General features: G+C 56.0%; 1 protein-coding gene across 11 annotated transcripts in view; it reads left to right on the top strand.

Annotated features, from left to right (window-relative positions):
* The window catches only part of RIMBP2 (RIMS binding protein 2), a 214,058-nt gene that overhangs the window by 28,067 nt on the left and 165,333 nt on the right, over window positions 1-20,658 (top strand). For 9 of the 11 annotated variants that reach the window (XM_081286194.1, XM_081286190.1, XM_081286193.1 and 6 more), the window contains exon 2: window positions 11,357-11,467. The gene's annotated coding sequence lies outside the window, so the exon portion shown is untranslated. Of the gene's footprint in view, window positions 1-3,136; window positions 3,380-11,356; window positions 11,468-15,384; window positions 15,404-20,658 lie in introns of those variants that run through there. The other 2 variants (XM_081286189.1, XM_081286175.1) reach the window with 2 other exon arrangements.

Raw genomic sequence — 20,658 nt, 5'->3', positions numbered from 1 at the left:
GCCCCCCCGCAGGTCACTTCATGGCTTTAGTGCTCGAGAGAGGCGCTCAGTTTCCTTCAGTGTTTTTCCCCTTTCCCTTTTCTTCAAAACCTTGGGGGTGCAGACAAAGCTATTAAGGGATTTAGGAATTGAAAATAGCTTTAATGGATCCATGGAGTTCTGCAAGGAAAACCAAAATGCAGGACTTAGTCTCAGATTTCTGTTGATTAGGAGACTTTCCATTAAGAAAAATGCACCACAAGTGGCTTAATTATGGAAAGGGGGTGTGCACTGTCACCAGAAAGTGCAGGGACAAGGAAAGCATCAGAAGCATCAGGCTCGGTTTGATCCAGCAACTTAATGTCACCAAGCAGGAGTTAGCAGCTTCTGATCCTTCTGCTCCCTGCTCTCTTTGGGCTAAAGCTGATTCCTCTCGTGGCCACAAGCAGCTTCAGTCTCCCTGGGCTCTGAGTGGGCTCACTCACTTCCAGAAGGATCGGCCTGGCTGTGCCTATCTACAGTCCACTGTGGAGTGGCGTGGGTCCTGCACACCCTGCACCATGACCACAGCTGTGGGTGAAGCATGCCGACCGGCTGCCCAACACCATGTCCCGTCAGGGCTGGAGAAGAGAGCTCTTCCCCGGGTGCAGGGTGCTGGCACAGGGTCTCAATTCTAATGACACAGCCACAGGACTCCAGGTGCAGGCTGAGCCTGGGGTCCTAATTTATTGGGACTTTGCTGACTCCAACGTGTGACTCAAGAAAGACCTCGGTCTGGAATTTCCTCCCTAACCCTGCACACCCTGGGGCCTGACCAGGCCAGTCTACATGGAAATTAATTTGCACTTGAGGTCGAAGCTCATTGAAGTGCCACACTTTTAATCTTCCCATCCATCTGTATCGATTCTTTTTAATGGTCAATCTTCCTGGACGGGCTGATGAATCAGGCCCTGCTAGAGCCTCCATTGAGGTGTAGCATGCAGCTCAGGGCTGACCCCCCGCCCCCCGCCGTGCTGCTGACCACATCACACAGATGTCCTGATGGACAGAAGCTGAGAGGGCCCTGGAGTCTCATCTGCCTGACACCTTTTCTACTGAACCAGGTCTGGCTTCTGTCTTCCAGAGGCTGAGTTCAGAGTCTGCCAGGGCTGTTTGTGGGGGTGGCCTTCTGGGCTCAAGACCCCACCTCAGGGCCTTTGCACTTCCTGGGCCAGCTGCTGGGACTCTCCCTCCTTCCCTTGTCTGTCTCAGCTTGGGCGGCCCCTCTTGCACTTCAGTCTGCTCTAGGACACATCCTCAGTGAGGTTGTCCCTGACCTCACTATCTAGGCAGCTGCCAGCACCCACTCACGACTCTCGATTTTCTCCTTCTCCTCCTCTTAGTGTCATTATGAACCAAGGTTGTCCTGTGGTTGGTGTGTTTTCTGTCTCGTCTCTCCTGTGGGCTGTGCCCCATGACTGCCCCTGTGTCTCCCATGTGGCTCAGGAGATTCGAGGTTTAAGGGGACGAGGAACAGGGTTTTCTGTTCCAGGAGGTTCACTGAGCGGCTCTTTCCCTCCGTTTCCTCCTCTGGAAGCTGGGGCTGTGCTGAAGGAGGCCGTGGCTATGGAGACCAGCCCCCCTTCCCGGGCAGTGACTCTGGCCCCTGGAGGGCTGCAGGTCTGCAGCCATCCTGCTGGCGTTCCCTCCGGCCTGTCCCTGCCTGCGATCCCCACTGTGGGCTGCCTGTACACCAGGGGACGTCCTGGGGGTGCTGGCTAGCAGAGGCTGCACTGCCCGGCCGCGGGACCCACCAGGACCACTCCACATGTAGCTGCTCTCCCCTGGCTCACTGTGCCTTCACCCAGCACGAGGCTGGCACAGGATGGCTGGCGGCCACTGAAGGGGTCGTCTCATTCAGGGCTGTCCATCCATGGGCAGGACCCCTGAGGAAGCCATTAGGGTAGAGCTCTCCAGACTTCTGGACCCTCGGGACTTTAAGAGTCCAGTCCAAGACCCGCAAGCCCAGGAGCAGGGCCAGGTGGGCACACTTCTGCAGTCAGCCAGGTCTGAGCAGAACGCAGGAGGAAGTTCTGTGGCTGGGCGGGCACTCACTGCAGGGAGAGGCCCTTAAGGGTGGGTCTGCCCCCCTGAGCTGTGCCCAGTGGGTGGGCTGGACAAAGGCTGTATCCTGGTCCCCAGTGGCAGTGTGGGCTGGCCTCACGCTGCTGCGGCTGGTTGGGGGGTTCAGGGGAAGCATTCCAGCATGCCTGGCACTCTGAGGAGGGCACATTGGTGTTAGCTGGCGCTGGTGGCCATGGTAATGGAGGCTGCTCTCCCCTCGGGCCACCAGCCTCTGACTCTGAGCCAGAGCCTCCTTGGGTGAAGGCCCCTGGAGCACAGGTGCCCTCCGGGAGGAGCTGTGAGGAGTCCCTCCTCTTCTCAAGCCCATCTCCACATTCCCACCCTGATTCTAAGCCCCCGGCCCTGTGCCGAGCTCTGAGCCCCCATGGGCAGGAGGCCATGTGGTGCAGCTCTGGCTTGGAGACCTGGGCTTTGTGGACTCTGCCCTTGACAGCTTGTGTGAGCTGCGCAGGGGGTTGGCTGGGCGGCCTGGGCTTCCCGTCTGCTCTGTGGGGACTGCTCCCGTAGGCCCTGGCCAGCATCAGTAGTCAGCATTGAGGGGCTGGGTAGTCTGGGCTGGTGAGGCTGTCGCTGTCCATGGTGGGTCTGAGGCCCCAAGTGGTGCCGTCTTCCCTTGCAGGGGCCAGGCCCCAGACTCTGCCTCCTGTGGAGTGCTCACAAGGCCACCTCCCCATCCGCCACCCTGGGACTGATGTCAGCTCCAGGCACCAGCAAGGGGCTCCGGCCATGGGCTGATGCCCAGCTGAGGGCCCCGTCTTCCTGCACTGGTTGGTGCTGTGGCCTCAGCTCCTGACCGTCCCGCGGGATCTCCCCACCCTGGGCAGGTCAGGGGTCCTGTGGGGCTGATCGTTTAGTTTTCTGTCTTTGATAGGCAAACAGCGGGGCAGGAGTCAGAGTGCCTGACTCTCCCAGAACCTTGGAATGGGCGACATCCCATCTTGAGTGACAGAGGAGCATGGTGCTGGGCCACAGGGGTGGGCTAAAATTGCCTAAACACAGCGAGTCCGAGGTGTGCCTTTCCGTTTTCCGCCAGGGCTGCTGCGAGGGCTGCGTGCTGACTCTCGTGGCCCCGAGGCCCTAGGCTGCCTGACCGCGCTTCACGACGCTCCCCAGTTCTGTAGCGTCAGGCTTCCAATACGCTGTCTCCACAGGCCACGAGATAGGACCTCCCTCGGACCTGAAGAGGACGGTGTTCCTGTGACGACGTGGGCAATTGGTGCTTACTCCTTCCTCCTTGATCTGCCCCAATCAGCTGGTCTATGGGACTTCTCCCCAGGTGTCGTGGGGACCCGTGTCCCCACCGCAACCGGCCTCTGCACCTCCGTCCTGGCACTGGGACGCGCACAGAGCCTGGGAGGCATTGCTTCTGGGTGGCGTGTGTCCCCAAGCATCCCCTCTGCTCTTAGAGCTTCTCCTTTGCACAGCAGGTGGCTGCAGAGGCAGCTCTTTTTTATTTTCTCAATGGCATTGGGTGCCCTGGGTGGACAGGGGTGGTGGCTCGTGCCGTCTTCAGGGCCATGGATGTCTGAGAGTGGAGGTCACGGGCAACAGACTAGACCTGCTAGATCATCGGCAGGGCCCTGTTAGATGGCCCACAGAAGGCTCCTGTCCACCCTGGAACTTCCAGAGCCTTCTGAGGGCTGGTGGTCTTTGGAGTTACTTTGCCGATCGCTTCCCTGGAGGACGGAGCTGACCGGCTGTTGCTCCTGGGGGAAGTGTCATCTCAGCTCTCGGTTTCCACTTGGTGATGCTCAGTCACTCTTGGCCAAGCAGAAACCCTCGAGATGGAACCTCCCGTGTCTCCTGGTACTTGGTCACGTCATGGCATGCCGAGGCCCCAGGGTCGTGCTGTCCACCTCTACCGGGCTTGACGGACGTGTCCACTCTATAATAGAATGCAGGCTTGCCTGGCCACCTGGATGTCGGGGCTCCTACTCACTCCCTGCGCACCCTGCCGACCCCTGGCGACCCCTCATCCTTCCCTGTCTTTTCTAGAATGTCAAGTGGTCGCCTAGGCAGGGTGTGTCCTTCCCAGATCCGTGTCTTTTGCTCAGCCCTCTGTGCTGACTGACGATTCCCACGTCTCTGGGTTGTGTGTCATCACGTGTGAGTGTAGCTCACGTGTGTGTAGCTCACAAGTGTGTGTAGTCACGTGTGTGTGTGTTGTGTGCGCGCGCGTGCTGAGTTACTGCACAGAGCACATGTTGCGCCGTGTGCCCTCTAGCTCTTCAAGGAACCTCGGTTGCTCATGGGGACCGACACAGAACCCACCGGGTGCACTCCCCAAGGGCAGCTCTCCCTGTGCTGGACTTGGGGACCCTGGGAGCCCAGGAGGGCAAGGCAGCAGGGGTTTCTGTGCTTTGGACACAAGCCTGGTGACTCCCACTTGCTCACTGAATGCCGCCTGGGCGTGGCAGGTGGACATCTGTGTCATTAACGCCAGGGACATGGAGGCTGTCAGAGGCCATCAAAGCCCGTGGTCATTCAACTCTCGTACCAAGACACATGGCTTCTCAGCTCTGTATCCAAAGCCAGACCCTGACTAGGATCTCCAGTGACAGTTACCTTCAGGAACACCGTCTCCGTGGTGACCAGCCCAGGGCTGGCTCTGGCGGCCCTGGGTCCTCCCCTTCCTCAACTGTGAGTCATGTGCTCCGGTCTGCAGCTGGGTGGAAGGCTGCAGGTGGGCAGGTGGGCAGGGGGACAGGGGTGCCGGCAGGCTGTGGTGGCCCACACGTTCCCTCAGACCCTAGAATTGGCTGTGGTAAGGTCCTAGGACTCCCTTTCCTCTAGCTGGTGCAGGGGCTGCTCAGCTGGAGTCGCCTGCCCTTGGCACCGTGACCCGTGGCCTGTTTGGTGACCCTCCCCTTACTGTATTTCTCAGAGTGGGTCCTTGTTGCTTTCACTTAATGGGCTTCCTGATCTTGCTGTCGGTGTGACTGCTCACACAGAAGCTCTGGTCTCTCCAGAGCCAGTCCACGCGCAGCCTGAACGCAGGGCCTCTGGGTGCTCTGAGCGCTGTGCCAGGCTGTGGGCACCCGGAGCAGCCCGACCTCCAGGGTCTGCCCACAGGGGGCCTCCTTCTCACGTGGCTGGTGACAGCACTTTGGAAGGGCGAGGAGGGGACACTGTGCTGACTGGCAGGGACCTCCCAGTGAGGAGGGGCCCGCAGACTCACAGCACCCTCTGTGGCACAGGGCCCAACCGGGAGGTGCCCCTCAGTCTTTCCCAGCCCCCACAGCTCGGGATCATTTGTCACCACAGCCAGCTCCCCATCCTGGTGCCCCTGTCCCCAGCCAGGCCTCAGGCAGCTCCTCGCTGCTGCTCTGCTGGGGGCCTGGCAGGCTCACCTTCTCGCCACTTTGTCCTAGCTCTGTCTCCCGTTCTCCAGGCAGACGTGCCTGCTGAGCTCGCTGTCATGGCAGCCCCCAGTCCACTCTCGCTGACCACCTGGGTGGGTCACCGGCTACAGCCCAGGAGGGCCAAAGCCTCCACCTGCCTCCGTTTCTCACGGCTCCAGGGCAGTGGGGCTCAGCCGCCTGGTGTGGCCCTAATGCTCCAGCGGGAGTTCGCACTGGGTCGCAGGACTCTTGCTCAGTGCCATTATCTGCAGGTGCTCGAGGTCCCAACATTGTTGACGAGGAGAGGGTTTGTTTACAAGTAGAAAGACCTTGATGAGGCCACTTCCTTCTGATCGTACACTGATTCGGGGTGAGCGCTACGGCCTCTCAAGCCACTAGACAGAACCAGAGGCAGCAAGTGGCCTGTGGGCCAGTGTCTGGCAGCCAGGACGGGGCTCTGGGCAAGGTCACTAACATTTCTGAGTTTGCTCACCTTACAGTTATCTAATGGGGTGTCACGGGGACGCACAGGAAGTGTGAAATCACAGGGATCACCTGGTAACAAGGCATTCTCCGTGCATGTCCCCAGGAGTCCCCAGATTCCCATCGTCTCTCCAAGTGCACACTTTTAAGGGAGCAGGGGGCCGTTCCTGCATGCTGCTTGTCCCTGAGGACAGATCCCCAAGGCCACCCTCTCCATGTCACACACCAGGGCAGGCTTATGTGGGGTGACCCACATGGGAGAGAGGGATGGAGGAAGAGAAGGTGGCCTATGACCTGTTAGCTGTCACCACACCAGTCTCCGTGGTGGCTCTGAAAGCCGTGTGCTTTCTGCCTGGGTGACTCACAGGGACAGATGTGCCATGTGTGGAGCATTTGCAGATTGAATTACCATCCTGCTCAGCTGACACAGCTCCCTGGCCGGCTCAGGCAGACCATGAATAAGTAAACAGCCCTCAGCTTGAGGCCGAGGGACAGGTGGGAGGCTGCTGGGAGGGGTGGTGGCTGGGGACCCAGCCAGCCTGCTGAGCCAGGGACTGCCAGACCCACACCTGTGAGTGCCCGCTTTGGGGGATGAGGAGGAGCCTGATGAGCTCTGGTTTTGGAGAGAAAGACGGAAAGACCCAGCTCCTTGCATACTGCTGTGTGAGGAGAAGGTCCTCAGGTCCAGGAGGTGGGAGAGGAGTGTCCCAGCTCCAGCACTGGTGACAGCCCTTGCTTTCGAAGCCTTTGGGCCTTAACTGTGTCTTCAATCACTGTTCCTACCCTGTGCCTTGGTTCCTCAGCCAAAGCTGGGCTTGGAAGCGTCCTGTGGCCTGGGGTGGGTTCCGGCTCCACCGTGACGGGGTGTCACCTGCCATGTCCCAGGCGCGGCAGCAGGGTCAGTCTGGCGGAGGCTGCGTGCGTCTTGCTGTGCACTTACCTCACTCCTTGGAAACCTGTTTTCTGTCTGAACTGACTTTGGTCCTGCTTGTTTAAGCCTCCCGTAGCTGGTGTCAAAAACGGCATGAAATATAATCAGCCCCGTGGCACTGAGAGTTCTGACGGCGCATGTGCGGCATGAGGGTGCTCTGGCTGGCTGGGGCGGTGCACCCTCTCCAGAGCGTCTATGTGCTGAGGACCTGGTGGTAAATGCAGGTGCAGTGGGCAGAGGGGGCTCCTGGTGTCAGGAATTAGGTGTGCCTTGTGGCAGGAGCAGCTGTTCTGATACACACATTCACGGGGCAGAGCCGGTGGCCGGTGTTTCCGGTGATGTGGCCCGGAGGACCCAGAACATACATCTATTGATCCTTGCTTTAGTTCCCTCCCGACCTGAACAGCTCAGTTAATTAAAGCTTCGAATGACGTGACGTTTGAGCTCTGTGTTCAATTTTACCGTTCAGTCCTTAGACTTGGCCCCCTTACAGGCACCACCTTGCTGCACAGGAAGACTGCCTAGCAGTTCTCATGCCTGGTCATCATCAACAAGCCCTTTCGTCAGCCTGGTAATAGGTTAGAGTCCAAGACCCCTCTATGATGGGCTGGCCAGCAAAGGTGGACGGTTGTGGGAAAGCACAGTGGGAGCCCAGGAAGTCGAGGGAGGGGGGAGGCGGTTTGCCCACCCTGTGCGGAGACGACCACCAAAAAGGGGCAAATGCACTGAGCACCGAGGAATTATTGTCCCCCTTAAGTTTTTTTCTTTTATAGAATCAGGGAAAATTCATGTCACTTGCAGATTATCATGACTTCCTTTAATCTTATTTATTATGTCATTCGTAACGATTTCCCTGAGAAAGCAGCTTTCTTAAAGGAGCAAAGTAGGACATCTGTGGCTGGAGGAGGGGCTGGGGTTTGTGGTAACAGAGGAAGTCCAGGAACAGCACCGCCTGCCTCTGCCCACGGGCAGGTCTTGCTGCAGGTCTCCTGTCCATGCCCCGACCACTGGGCCCCCTGGATCTCGTGCAGAGACCTCCCTGAGTCCTTATCCTTTACCATAGTCATCCTGCGACACAACAGGGGGACCAGTGGGCTGCAGCTGGTGATCTTAGGGGACATACAAGATTTTTAAGATGTTGCTCTACAACAGCTGTTTGTTTTTTATGATTTTGAGAACATGCGTGGATCAAATCAATCGATAGAGTCGCATAGACTTCCCTTTGAGCAGAGAGATGTGTACAGGAAGACTTCAGCGAGTTCCCAAATTAGATGTAAACATACCTTCTCTCGGGCCCCAACAGTATCTTAAAATTCAAACATGCAGGCACTTAATTAATAAAACAATAGTGTATAAAAATGTGTAATGACACCCAGCCATCTTTTGCCTTCTCCTGCCACTCCAGTCCCCTAAAGCACTTACAACCCTGCTGGTGGTTTCTTCTTGAAGTTTCCTTAATTATACTAAAAGTATGCTGACATTGCAATTTATGACTTATCACATTACATAAGTCAAAGGGCACTTCCTGTTATGTTAGATTAAAATCCAGGGGGCAACACCCATGGTTGGAGACATTTGTGGGTGTCAGTGGCATCTGGTTGCTACCAGCAGAGATGTTGGTGAACATCTGACAACACACAGGACAGCCCCCACTGCAAGGAATTATCTGGCCCCAAAGATCAAAGTACTGAGGTTGAAAAGCCCTGTGGTACTTGAAGATTTGATCCTCTGACCAGGCACATTGTTCAATCACTCCCGAGGTTAGTAGTGTTTGAGCTGTTAGTTAGTGTGTGTATATTGCTAGCCACAGCAATGGGACATTAGGGACAGGGATTACATTTCTTCACCACTGCTTTTTGGTTTTCCTGGAGTTATTCATTGCCTCATTTTCAAGTGTGCCATGCAATCCATGTGTTGATAATTCGTTCCCATGTTTTCATGATATAAGAAAACTTTCCTTGACCCTCTTTTCTTTGAATGTTTGAATTTTTTGAAATTTATGACTTATCACATTTCATAAGTCAAAGGGCACTTCCTGTTATGTTAGATTAAACATTATATTATGCACAGTGGTGGGATTTGTAATGCGATGTGCATTCACGCCCATAGCCATGGGCAATTTCTTTCCCCAGTACCTCCCCTTTCCCTTCCCTGTTCCTCCCCTTGCTGTTCTCTACAGGTCTCCCTGCTATTTTATGATGGTTACTTTAAATTACTGCACAATAATCACATGAAAACATAGAATTTGCTGTGGCGCATTTATAGCTGAGCACAGCACAATTTGTAGATGGGCAGCTTTCTTGTGCACTTTCCTGGGCCTCCCCTCCTGCCTCCCCCTCCTGCCTCCCCCTCCCCCTCCCCCCTCCTCTCTCCCCACCCTCCTCTCTTCCCCTCTCCAGAGCAGAGCTCAGCTGTCATCTGGGAGCTTTTCTCCATTACAATTCAGGTAGAATCTGTCCTCACAGCGGCCTTCCTTCTTGTCCACCTGTCTGGCTGCCCCACGTCTTCTGGGCACCTCCTAAGAGAGTGCCCGGGGAGGTGTTTGGTGAGCCTTCAGGTTTGTGGAAGCGAAGCGCCTGTGATTGATTGGCAGTGTGTTGGGTGTAGAATCTTAAGTTGGAAATAATATTCAACCAGAATCTGAAGACGTTCTGGTGCCTTCCAAGATCGCTGAGCAAAACCCAGAGACCTAACCCTGGCCTGTTCCCTTTTAACACCATCGCTCCTTCTAATTGTTATCAGAAGTGTGCGGGTCTCCTTCTGTCCTCCCCTTGCATGCATGTCACGCTGCCCGTTGCACAGGTCCTCTCGGCCATCCCACAGAGCCCTCACGAGGCACTTTGCTCTGGAACTGGTTATTATATGTAACTAACAGTTTCTTTCTTTATGTTTTCTTTTTATGGAAATCTTATGGGTAAGATCTTTAAGTATTTTTAAAAACATATATTTTCTATCACACATTGAGATTTTCTTCACTTCATCTTCCAAATCTGCGCTTCAATTTCTGCGTCAGGCACCATTCTCAGGAACGTGCGCTCCTGTCCTCGCGTCCTCCTCCAGCTCCTTGGTTTGCCCCCCGAGGAGACCTTTGGGTATGTTTTCCTTTCGGAGTTCACCTGGGCTGTTTGCAGGGCCTTCCTTCTGAGTTTGGCTTTTGTGTGGATTGACTTCCATCTTCTGTGTCAGAGGAGGGAGGCTTTAATGCAGAGAGTGCTCCCTGGTTGGCTGGTAGGTCTTGGGGTGCCCCGTGGCAGCTTAGAGGACAGCGGTGGGCTCGGCCCATCTAGGCATGCGGGGCTGAAGTGTCTCCTGTGGACGCTCCTGAGGTCAGCACCTAGAGGTTTGGCCCAGCTGTACATTCCCACCCACACGGTATTCCCAGCCTCTGGCTACTTAGAGGCCAGTGTGGAGTAACGTCTGGCCCCTCCACTGTGCGTGTGGGGTTGGGAGGCCTGTCCGTGGACAGATACTACTTTCTCAATTTCCATGGCTCCTGCTGCCGGGCTTCTGCCTGCTCCCTCTGAGCACTGTCCTCGTGCCTTTCCAGAAGGCAAACCTCAGTCTCTGGTCTAGACATCTCCCCTGCAGCTCCTTGCTCATCATTCCGAATCTTATTATATTCCAGCTGAGTGGGTGTCACACCCACGTGTCCGGCCTTCCCTCCCTCCTGGTCCTTGTGGCCATCTGACTTGCCTCAGGGTCTGAGGACTGCCGGGAGCCTGGAGACGCTCAGCAGATTCTGGCCAAATTGCAATCAATTGAATCTTGGCTGCAGAGACGGGCTTTTGGTCCCCAGCTCTGGGATGAAGCCTGGCTGTCTCTTTGTTCTTCCCCTGACCACGCTGCTTAATTTAGATGCAGCAGACTTAGGAGGCTTTTGATGAAACCTATGGTGATTCAGTCTCACGTGGTGATTTAAAAAATTGTCCTGGCAAATCAAAGGGGATGTAAAACAACTTCTGACCTTTTGTTTGTGTGTGTCTCTGTGAGGACTGCCTGGTGCTGGAAAGTCTTCGAGTGTCTGGTTGCAATTCTGATGAATTCCACATTGGACTTCATCAATCAGCCGGATGTGAGGCAACTTCCCCTGTGACCACTGCGCGGTCACATTTTGAGGATCAGGGTGTGCTCAGAGCCAGCCCAGCTTAGATTTGTGCTCTCAGGTCACCTTTGCTGTCAGCAGAACCTGGTAATTAACCAGGACTGCGTTGGCCTGGGACTCGGGGACTGGGGGGTCCATTGGGCAGAAAGGGGGCATCAGGAGGTGTGTGTCTTTCCCACTGTCGGCACCTGGAATTTTATGGGCGGGAAAGAAAGTCCAGGGTAGAAGGACTCTGAGCTTGTTCTCCCAGCAGACTTGCACCCAGGCCTCGGGGTTGCTCTTGGCCCAGCTTGGTCTCTCCCTCCCTGCCCTGGATGGGGGTCAGAGAAAGAGGCTGAGGCCAACTCCCCAGCTGTCCCTTCCTGACTGATGGACCATGTGTGCTTTTCCCTGCAGGTCAGGGATGGTGCACCACGCCTGACGTCCACAGAGGCAGAGGCGAAGTGATCGGCCCTCGGAAGACCCCCTCACGTCTGGAGACCAGGCACCCAGCAGCGGGGCCTTGGGGTACGTCCTCCCCTCTCTCAAGTGCTCCCCTGCCAGCTTCGGGCTGAGCCTGTTCTTTTGGTGTTGAAGAGTTTATTCACGGCGTGTTGTCGAGGGCTGACTGTCAGCTTGTTGTTTGGAGTGGACAGGATGGCCAACCAAGCAGATGTGGTCCACATCCTCCGAGATGGCATCGTGGGGGATGGCAGAGCACAGGTCCTGCGGCCAGCATGAGCTGGGCATGTGCATAGCATCCTGCTGGGCACACGTGGGGAGAGGTGGACGGGGCAGCTCCTTCAGGACCCTGACATCTGTGTTAAGGCAATGACTTTAAGGATAAAGACCAATTGCCAGTTGATGGGGACAGAGTTCTGAGTAGGACAGAGATGTGATCAGAGTCACCCTTTAATAAGATCACCCTAGGCTCTGACTGGAGATGGAGGCAAGCATGGAAGCCAGGAGGACTGGGAGGCCACGCTGCCCGGGAGCAGCCGTGGCTGGCACCTGCTGTGTGTAGAGAAGGCCGTGAGCAGGTCCTAGGAGCACTGGGTGGTAGGACCTGCCAGCATCGCGTGGAGGGATGGAGGGAAGGGGGAGATGGCAGACACGACCTCTGGATGGTCTGCACTGGGAGACGTGGAGGAGAAGTGCCTTCTCTAGGACAAGAAGGGCCAAGGGAGGGTCGGGATCCACTTCCACAGGGACACTTGAGCCCAGTTTTGAGTTTGAGCCACCTGAGGAACCACAAGTGCAGGGAGAAGTCGGAAGTTAATGGCCAGGTCCAGAGTTCAGGACCCAGTCACTCCTTTGTGCCACACTTGGCTTGAGGCTTCCTGCACAGGGGTGATGTGAACAGGACTGTTCATGCAACTCAGGACCAAGAGCTTTCGCCCTCAGTTGGCTGGCCAGGCCCTGGTTCTGAGGGGTGTTCTGCTTGCATTAGGATCATGAAGCAGAAGGTGATCCCACCACACTTTTGCTGCCTCTGCCCAGGCTTGGGATGGGGTCTGTGACAGATAGAAAAGTGGTCCTGGGTCTCAGATTCCAGTCCACATGGTGAGGATGGTGGGATGATGGAGGTGACAATGATGGATATAGTGGAGCTGTAGGTTGTGGTGGTGGAAATGATGACAGTGATGGCGAAGATGGTGGTGATGGTGGTAATGCTGGTGATGGTGATGATGGTGATGATGGTGATGATGGTGATGGTGATAGTGATGATGGTGATAGTGATTATGGTGGTGATGATGAGGGAGATGGTGATGATAATGGTGATGGTGATGATGGTGATGGTGATGGTGATGATGGAGATGATGGTGGTGATGGTATGATGATGATGGAGATGATGGTGGTGATGGTGATGATGGTGGTGATGGTGATGATGGTGGTGATGATGATGATGATGATGGAGATGATGGTGGTGGTGTTGATGATGATGGTGATGGTGAGGGTGAAGATGTGGTGATTGTGATGATGGTGATGGAAATTATGATAGTGGTAGTGATGATGGTGGTGATGATGAAGAGATGGTGATGATGATGGTGGTGGTGGAGGTGGTGGTGGTGGTGGTGATGATGATGATGGTAGAAATGGACCCAGGCAACATATGTTTCATACACTTATATTTGCACCCCATCTTCTGATTTCTATTCTACACATTCATTCTCCCTAGAAGGAGGCAGAAAACCTGTGTGTGAAGCCTGTGACTATTTTGGATATAGGATGAGTATCTTGGTAATCCTTTGTTTCCTGTCACAATCAAGCTGCAAACCATCATTTATGAGTAAAGTCAGCATCTCTGGGGGCGGAGGGCTTTCTGTAAGATACTCTAAAGCTCTCAAAGTTTCATTATTATCAATACAATGGTATCAGATCCCTCAGTAGGTATCATTTAGAACAAGCGGATATTTATCCTTGTGCCCCAGAAAGACCAACCTGCAGCTAAGAACACTAAGAACTGCCCAAGTTGCTCAGGGAAGAGACCTCTCAGCTGAGTGATGTGGGTGACCATTTGCTGTGGCTTTTTCGAGTCATGGGTCATACCTGTCTGTGTGGTGCAGAAGTCCCTCTGCTCTTTTACAGATCACCAGATTATTTTGAGGGCGTATTACATTTTTGCTGCTTTTGATTTTGGTCACTTTGGGGTTGAGAGCTGTGGAGTGAGATGGGCGCGTATGAATGAATCTCCTCCGTTTGGATCGGGCGGGTCTTTTTCTTGATAGATTGTCAGCCACTGGGGACTGTAGATGCATCATTAAGTCACTGCATTTAAATTTAGCTCTTGCTTCCACCTGAAGGGATGGAATGTTTGCATTATTTCACCACAAAGGGAGAGCAGTTTTGGGGGCAGCTCCGCAGGACCTGGTGAGATGGGAGGTCTGGCCAGTGGCTCTCAGAGGAGCACGTTCCTGAGCAGGTTGCTTTGCAGCCTGGAGGCAGTTTCAGTGCTGTGAGCACCTTTGCCAGGTTTTCAGCTCCCACTGGGTAGCACTTTCTGGCTGCCTGTCATGGACACTGTCGTCAGCATGCACAGGGCCAGAGCCCCGGCAGGTGAAGGAACGGGGCGAGCCTCCGCAGACCCAAGCTGCACAATCTCTCCGTGAGCAGCGCCCCCCAGGTTTGCTATGGCTCCTCCTGGTCAGGTCATAAGGGTGGTTGATGCTCGTTGTAAAGACGCGTCTCAGAGAGGTGCATGGAGTGAATGCTGATCTCCCTATTCCTGGTCCCCGCTGACTTCACTGCTGGTGGCTTGGTTCTTCTCCAGAATTTTCAGCCCCATGCACACATGTACGCCCACAAGCACGCTCTCTACCTACTATGAAGTGGACACGTATGCACATGCGCAGGGGCTGTCTGCACAAGTAAGGGTCACTGGGCACACTGGGCTCAGCACACACCTCCTGCAACCTGCAGTCCCTGTCCGTCAGGTGGGTGGTCTGCCATTCAGTCTGTGAAACCTCCAGTGTCTTCGATTCCTCCCTGTGCAGGCTGACAGCCATCTTTGGTTGTCCTTCCACGTATCCCGTGTCTCATCTCCATCCACGTTTTCACCTGTCTGCATCGACAGCCACGTCCATCTCTACGTTAGGTCTGGGTCTCTGCCAATCTCATTTGGCCTCATATTTATTTTTTGGTACTGGGGATGTAACCCAGAGGCACTTAACCACTGAACCACATCCCAGCCCTTTTTATGTTTTATTTTGAGACAGGGTTTTGCTAAGTTGCTCAGGCCTCACTAAGTTGCTGAGGCTGCTCTCAAACTCACAATCCTCCTGCCTCAGCCTCCCAAGGGCTGGGATCACAGGTGTGCACCACAGTGCCTGCAGGTTTCATTCTGTTTGTCCCTGGGGAATTGCTGCCATAAACCTGGCAAAGTCACTGCCCAAAACTGCCTGGGCACCCTGCATTCCCTGGAGTGTCCTGTAGGTAGCAAAAGTGGACAAAGCAGTTGACAAAACCCAGTCACAATCACATATTCATGGAAAACACACCAGTCGTCCCCTCACCCATGGGGGTACGTCCCGAGACCCCAACCCGGACCCTCGGGGGTGCCGAACCCTATGCCTGCTCTTGTGTTTGCTGATGTATCCACAGAAGTGTGATCCACAGGGAGGCGCAGGCTGGGCCTGGTGGCAGAGCATTTGCAGTGCCCGGGGTCTGATGCCCGGCACCAGAATAAAGGATCAGTAAACAAACAGAGCGGGCACAGTGGGAGGAGGAGCAGCTGGCGAGTGGGGTGAGTGCGGCACAGGCTGTGTGACAGTCACGTAGGCTTGTGGTTCCTGTTTGTGGAGTTTCCCGTTGTGCTGTGGGCCCGGCTGACCCGGGAGCTACAGAGGCAGCTGCAGCAGTGAGGACGCCTGGAGGCACAGGCTGAAGCCGCACACCCACGATAGTCTCCCACTGCCTGAGGTTTCCTCTTTATCCACAGAAACCCAAGGTCACGCAGAGGAAGGGGTCAGTCTGGGGTTGGTGCAAGAAGCAGGCAAGCCCTGGGGCACAGGGTGGGGTGACAGGTCCCTTGTGCCTGAGGTGCAGCTGGTGGAGCCCCTCTGGCCAGGGCTTCTGCTCCAGGACCTAAGCCTGCGTGATGGGGCTCCCGTGGTGAGGCCCTGGGCCTGCTGGCCTCTGCGCAAGGCCATCTGTGTGGCATGTCTGGGTGGAAGGCTCTTAGCCTGTGCTCCTCAAGAGCATAGCAATTATGTCCTTCAGATCTGCTGTGTTTATTTCTTTTCCTTCAAGTAGATAAGTCGGCAGAGAAGGGCCTGCTGCCCCGGAGCTGAGCCTGCTCCAGGCAGATGACTCACCAGAGCCCTCGGGGCCTGTGGCAAGCAAGAGCCTGGCGCCCTCCTCCGTGGCTCTGCTCTGGCTCAAGGGCAGCCACATGGGGGTGGGAGGGGCCAGTATGTTTGGCAAGGGCTCGGAAGGGACCCTGAGCCTGTTGCTCTACGGGGATAGCGTGTGGGTCTCCATGGTGTCTGTCTGACTCCTGCCCCTTGGTAACCTGGACTCTGAGACCCAGGATTCTTCTTTTTTGTTCAGGAGGTAACCAGGCTGTCGATGTGGCAGTGCACTCAGAGGTTTTGGGCCTGCTGTGCCCTTGATGCTGTGGGTCAGGGGTCTTTAGCTGGAGGATGACAGGTACTGTGGCTTAGCAAAATGGGGAGTAGATTGGCTATTCATGGAAAGGAGCCTGTTCGGGCTCAGGAATGGCTTGATCCAGGAGCTCAGACACTGTCTTGGGGAAACTGCGTCCTTTCCCTGTGGTGGCTTCAGTTTAGATTAGAGCCCTTCGGCAGGCATTCAGGGTTCAGGCCCGCTGCTCTTTCCACTTCCTGCTGATGCCTCCAAAGTTTGGCTCCGAAGGTGGCACAGCCTTGTACTAGCACTGCCTAGGCTTGTACAGAGGGTCCCCCTGAGGGCCAGGGCCGGCTTCCAGAGGACCCACGTCCTGAACCCGTGCTCAGGCTGAAGGGTCTCCAGGCCCTGTTATAGTTTGGATGTGAGATGTCCCCCAGAAGCTCACGTATGAGATCAGGAAGGTTCAGGGGAGAAATGGCCCGGTTGTGAGAGTCTTGACCACTCAGTCAATCAACCCCCTGTTGGGATTCACTGAGTGGCCGCTGCAGTGGGGGGTGTGGCTGGAGGAGGTGGGGATTGGGTGTGGCTTTGGGTATATATTTGTATCTGGAGAGTGGAGTCTCTGCTTCCTGGTTACCGTGATGTGAGGGGCTTCCCTCGGTCACCCTCTCCGCCACGCTGTGAGCCCCGAGGAATGGAGCCTGCTGTCTGAATCGGTGAGCCCCCAACACACCTTCCCTCCTTTACAGTAGTCCTGGGGTCCTTTAGTCACGGCAGCGGTAAACCTGACTAAAACAGGCTTGAGCCAGGCTATTGCCATGTAGGAGTGGCTGAGCTCCTGGGGCCAGTGTGGCAGCCATATTCCCCTCACCCCAGTGACCTCTACCTCCTGCAGAGGGGCTTTGCACGCTCCAGGCAGCAGCTAGACCTGGACGCTGGCTCCTCAGCGCCCACTGACAGCACCTGCAGCCTCGGTGCACTGATGGGGTCCCAGCCTTGCAGATGCCCCAGGCCTGGGAGCAGGTCAGCAGGTGCTGTGTGCTCCTTGGGGTGGGGTGGTCAGCCTGGGCCCCAGGGAGGACTGTTGTGGTGTCCCTCAGAGCATGTGTGGGAGGCCTGGTCCTCAGGCACCAGATGTGACCTCCTTGGTGGTGACCGTGTCTTCACATGGTGCACACACTAAAATGGGTCAATAGGGTGGCCCATGAGAGGGGAACTCGGACACTGAGACATGGACAGAGGGCAGCATTTGAACGAGAAGGCGGAGATGGCAGGGTCCCTGCTGAAAAGCAGGGAAGGCCAACGTTCCCGGCACCCAGCCCAGTGGGGGCGGGGCAGTCATTCCCTCCTGCATCTGGCCCTGATGGCGCCTTGGGCTGTGAGGGGTCATTTCTGTAGCTTAGGCCCCAGTTCATGGTATCAGTTCATGGTACAGGTGTAAGCTGGGTTTTGGTTGCAAGCAGCAGCACTGGATTCTGGCCACTTCACGAGGGGAATCTGCTGAAGGGCCTGTGGGAAGGGTGATGGCCAGGGCAGCCCTGGGTCCCAGGAGCAGGTCTCCACATGGCCCCTCAGAGTCCACCTCAAGGATGCATTTCCTTGGGACCCTCTGCTCAGGAGGGCATGTCCCAGGGAGGCCACATGTCTGTGTAGGAGCCTGGATTCCAGTCAGAGCCGGGCAAGAGCTGGCCCTGCGTGGGCCTTTGTCTCCTGGGTGCTGCATGCCCAGGACGGTGTGCACCGCAGGCTCTTCTTTAGACAACACCCAGGCACCGTTTCCAGGCTTTTGACCTGCTGTCCAGCCAGGCCTTGTCCCAACCCCAATCAGTAGCCAGGCAACAGGCGTTTGCTGCTGAGGGCGACGGCCAGGTACAGAGGGCTTTGGGCTGGGAGAGAGGCTGAGAGGCACAGGCCCTGAAGAGCTAATGTTCAACTCAGGGCCATGGAACGTCCTAGTTCCCATGACACCCTGTCTGTGCTGGATTGGAGGCCAACTACCCTGTCACTATGGAAAGACGAGGGACAGTGTGCGCCTGGTTAGCTCGGCACTCCCATTCCCAGGCCACAGTGCTGGCTTCCCAAAACCTCTGCTGGTTTTAGTTCCCTGGAACCCCAGCGCATCACCTCCATCCCGTGAGGCTTTTAGACTCCCTTGAATTTGAAGGGTTGGCTTCCCACGGAGCAAAAAATCAATAATGACCTGATCAGTAAAGGGCAGAGTTATTTCAGTCCTGCAAGAGACGCAGGAGCAGAAGCTAATGAGCTCCCGAAATTTGCTTTGTAGAGCAATTACCGTGTGTCACAGCCCTGCGTGTGACGCACCCTGACGAATGGTTCATGGGGGGACCCGCCTGTTCCTCCTGTGTTCCCTGCACCCAGTCTCTCTGAGGCACAGCAGGTGCACTTGTGGCTGAGCAGAGGATGGCGAGGTGCCGTGGGCGGGGGATGAATGATGGCAGCCCACTTCGGACACGTTCTTGCCAGTTTTGCCTGTCTGGTGCCTTAATCTGCAAGCAGCTGACTCCAAAGCAAGTTGTGCTTTTTTAAACATAGAAACTTCAAGTAAGAAAGCTGTTGACTTCTGAGGTTTAGCTGAAGGCCCATGTCTCATGAAAGACTGGGTACAAGTCCAAATGCCTGTCCCCCACCCCCACCCCAACCTGCATTTGTTAGCAAGATCCGAGCACAATTGGACGGGGATGAATACAGTCTCTTCCTTGTTGCCGGCCAAGTCTTCTATTTGTTATAGGCTGCTAGAATTCTGACTCTGGGATTATTTATATCTAAAGCTATAGACATATTTCCATCCCTGTGCATCTGAACAGGCATTTTGCCTGAATTTCTATCTGAAGAGCATCCGCCCACTCCCGGGCTGCTCGTTCACCTGTGGCTGAGCCGGAGGAAAAACTCCGCGTGGGCAGCAGTGGGGATGCGTGACCTAGCAGGCCTGTCCCCTCCGCCTGCTCTGACAGTTGTCGACCCAGGGGGTTTTGAGGAGGAGGAGCCAGGAGCTAGGGAGCCAGGAGGAAAGGGCCCAGACTCCTGCTCTGGCGCCCGCTATCCCAGGCCAGCCTCGGAGCCCGGCGAAGGCCCTGCATACCTGTGGCTGTCATGTGTGGTTGTAAAAAGGGAAGTAACAAGAGTGACCTGACTGTTAGCTGGACCTTCTCTGGCAGGGACTGGTGCTGGCCTCCTTAAGCAGGGGAGAGGAGTGGGAGGGGGGCCCCTGGGGCGGCAGTGCAGGAGGAGGCTCATCCCTCCAGGCACAAGGAAGCCCCCCTGGCTCAGGTGTTGGCAGGCAGACGGCCTCTGGGGCTGGACAGTGTCTCTGCTCTTCCTTCACAAAGTGCTGGGACAGTGATCCTCCGGGGAGTTGCAGGACAATCTGCAAATCTGTCAGTGCTGCCAAACCTTCCAAACACATGTCCAGGCAGCAAGCGAGCACTGCCCTCACCCGTGTGGTGGCACTGCCCAAGCTGTTGGGGACCTGGATAGAACTAAAAGGCAGAGAAAGAGGGAACCTGCTGACTGTCCAGGAGCAGGGCCACGCTGCTCTGGAGAAGCCCCTGGTTCCCAGGCCTCTGGGCCTTACTCCAGTGCCCCACCTTGGCTCTCAGACTATATGGTTCTGTTTCTCAGGGGACCCGACTCAAAGTGGACCCGAACTCAGTGTTGCCTGAGCAGCAGAAGGCACCCAGGTGGGCTCCCTCCTCCTCTGGAGGACAAGGGTCCCTCTGACCACAGGGAGCCAGTAGGAATTATGGGGGAAAGAGCTGTTCCTGCAGGGCCCGAGCCTTCCCTGCCCTGCCGAGCCACTCCCTGGAGGCTGTCCCTGCCCCCAACAAGCTTGGCACCTGAGAAGCCTCTTCCTCTCTGGGGAACTGAGCCGCCCTCCCCAGCCCCGGGGGAGACACCAGGAGGTGATGGCAGAACCTGCCAGGGGGACAGGTGGCCTGGATGGGGGGTTCCTTTGATCTTCTAAGCCTGAAACTTTCTGAAATGCCAAGGACTCCAGCGAGACCAAGGACACCAGGATAACCAGGGACTCACGTGTGACCAGAGACCCCTGCACAGCCAGGGACCCCAGAGTAGCCAGGGCTGCAGCATGGCCAGGGGCTGTGGGCCGCTTGTAGTGGCCCGTGCTGTGTGTTGGGGGCTATGTTCATCGGATGGTAGGGGCCCCACCATGGGCCTGGCTCTCTGCCCAGCGTGCGTCCTGTCCTGCTGTGGGAGCCCGTCTTCCATTGCCCTGTGTGCAGTTTTTCTGTTGCAAGCCCAGCACTTGCTCACTCTACAGAAACCTGCTTCTTGGGCTCTTCCTCTTGCACTCCCCCCACCCCCCGCTGAGAGCCAAGGCAGGGGCAGCTGGACGTGGAAGCTTGACCAGCTGGACGCTCTCTGTAGAGCGTTGAGTCTTCACAGAGTGACACCAGGAAAAGTCAACTGCATTCATTCCTTTCCATGGCGAGCTCCTGGGTGGGGCCAAGAGTGTTCTAGCAGGTGCTTCTTGTCTCTGTCTGGGAGCTCGACTCCCTGGGCCCCATGTGCTCCCAGGTCCTTCCGAAGCTGCCTTTTATTGGTGGCTGGGAGCTTTTCTCTTCCTTGCTCCCACCCCAGATGCCAGGCTGCTG

Source organism: Spermophilus citellus (genome assembly GCF_964194105.1).
Source record: "Spermophilus citellus genome assembly, chromosome: 3".
Taxonomy (NCBI): domain Eukaryota; kingdom Metazoa; phylum Chordata; class Mammalia; order Rodentia; family Sciuridae; genus Spermophilus; species Spermophilus citellus.
The sequence above is the reverse complement of the archived record's forward strand: the minus strand, read 5'-3'. Positions and strand labels throughout refer to the sequence as shown.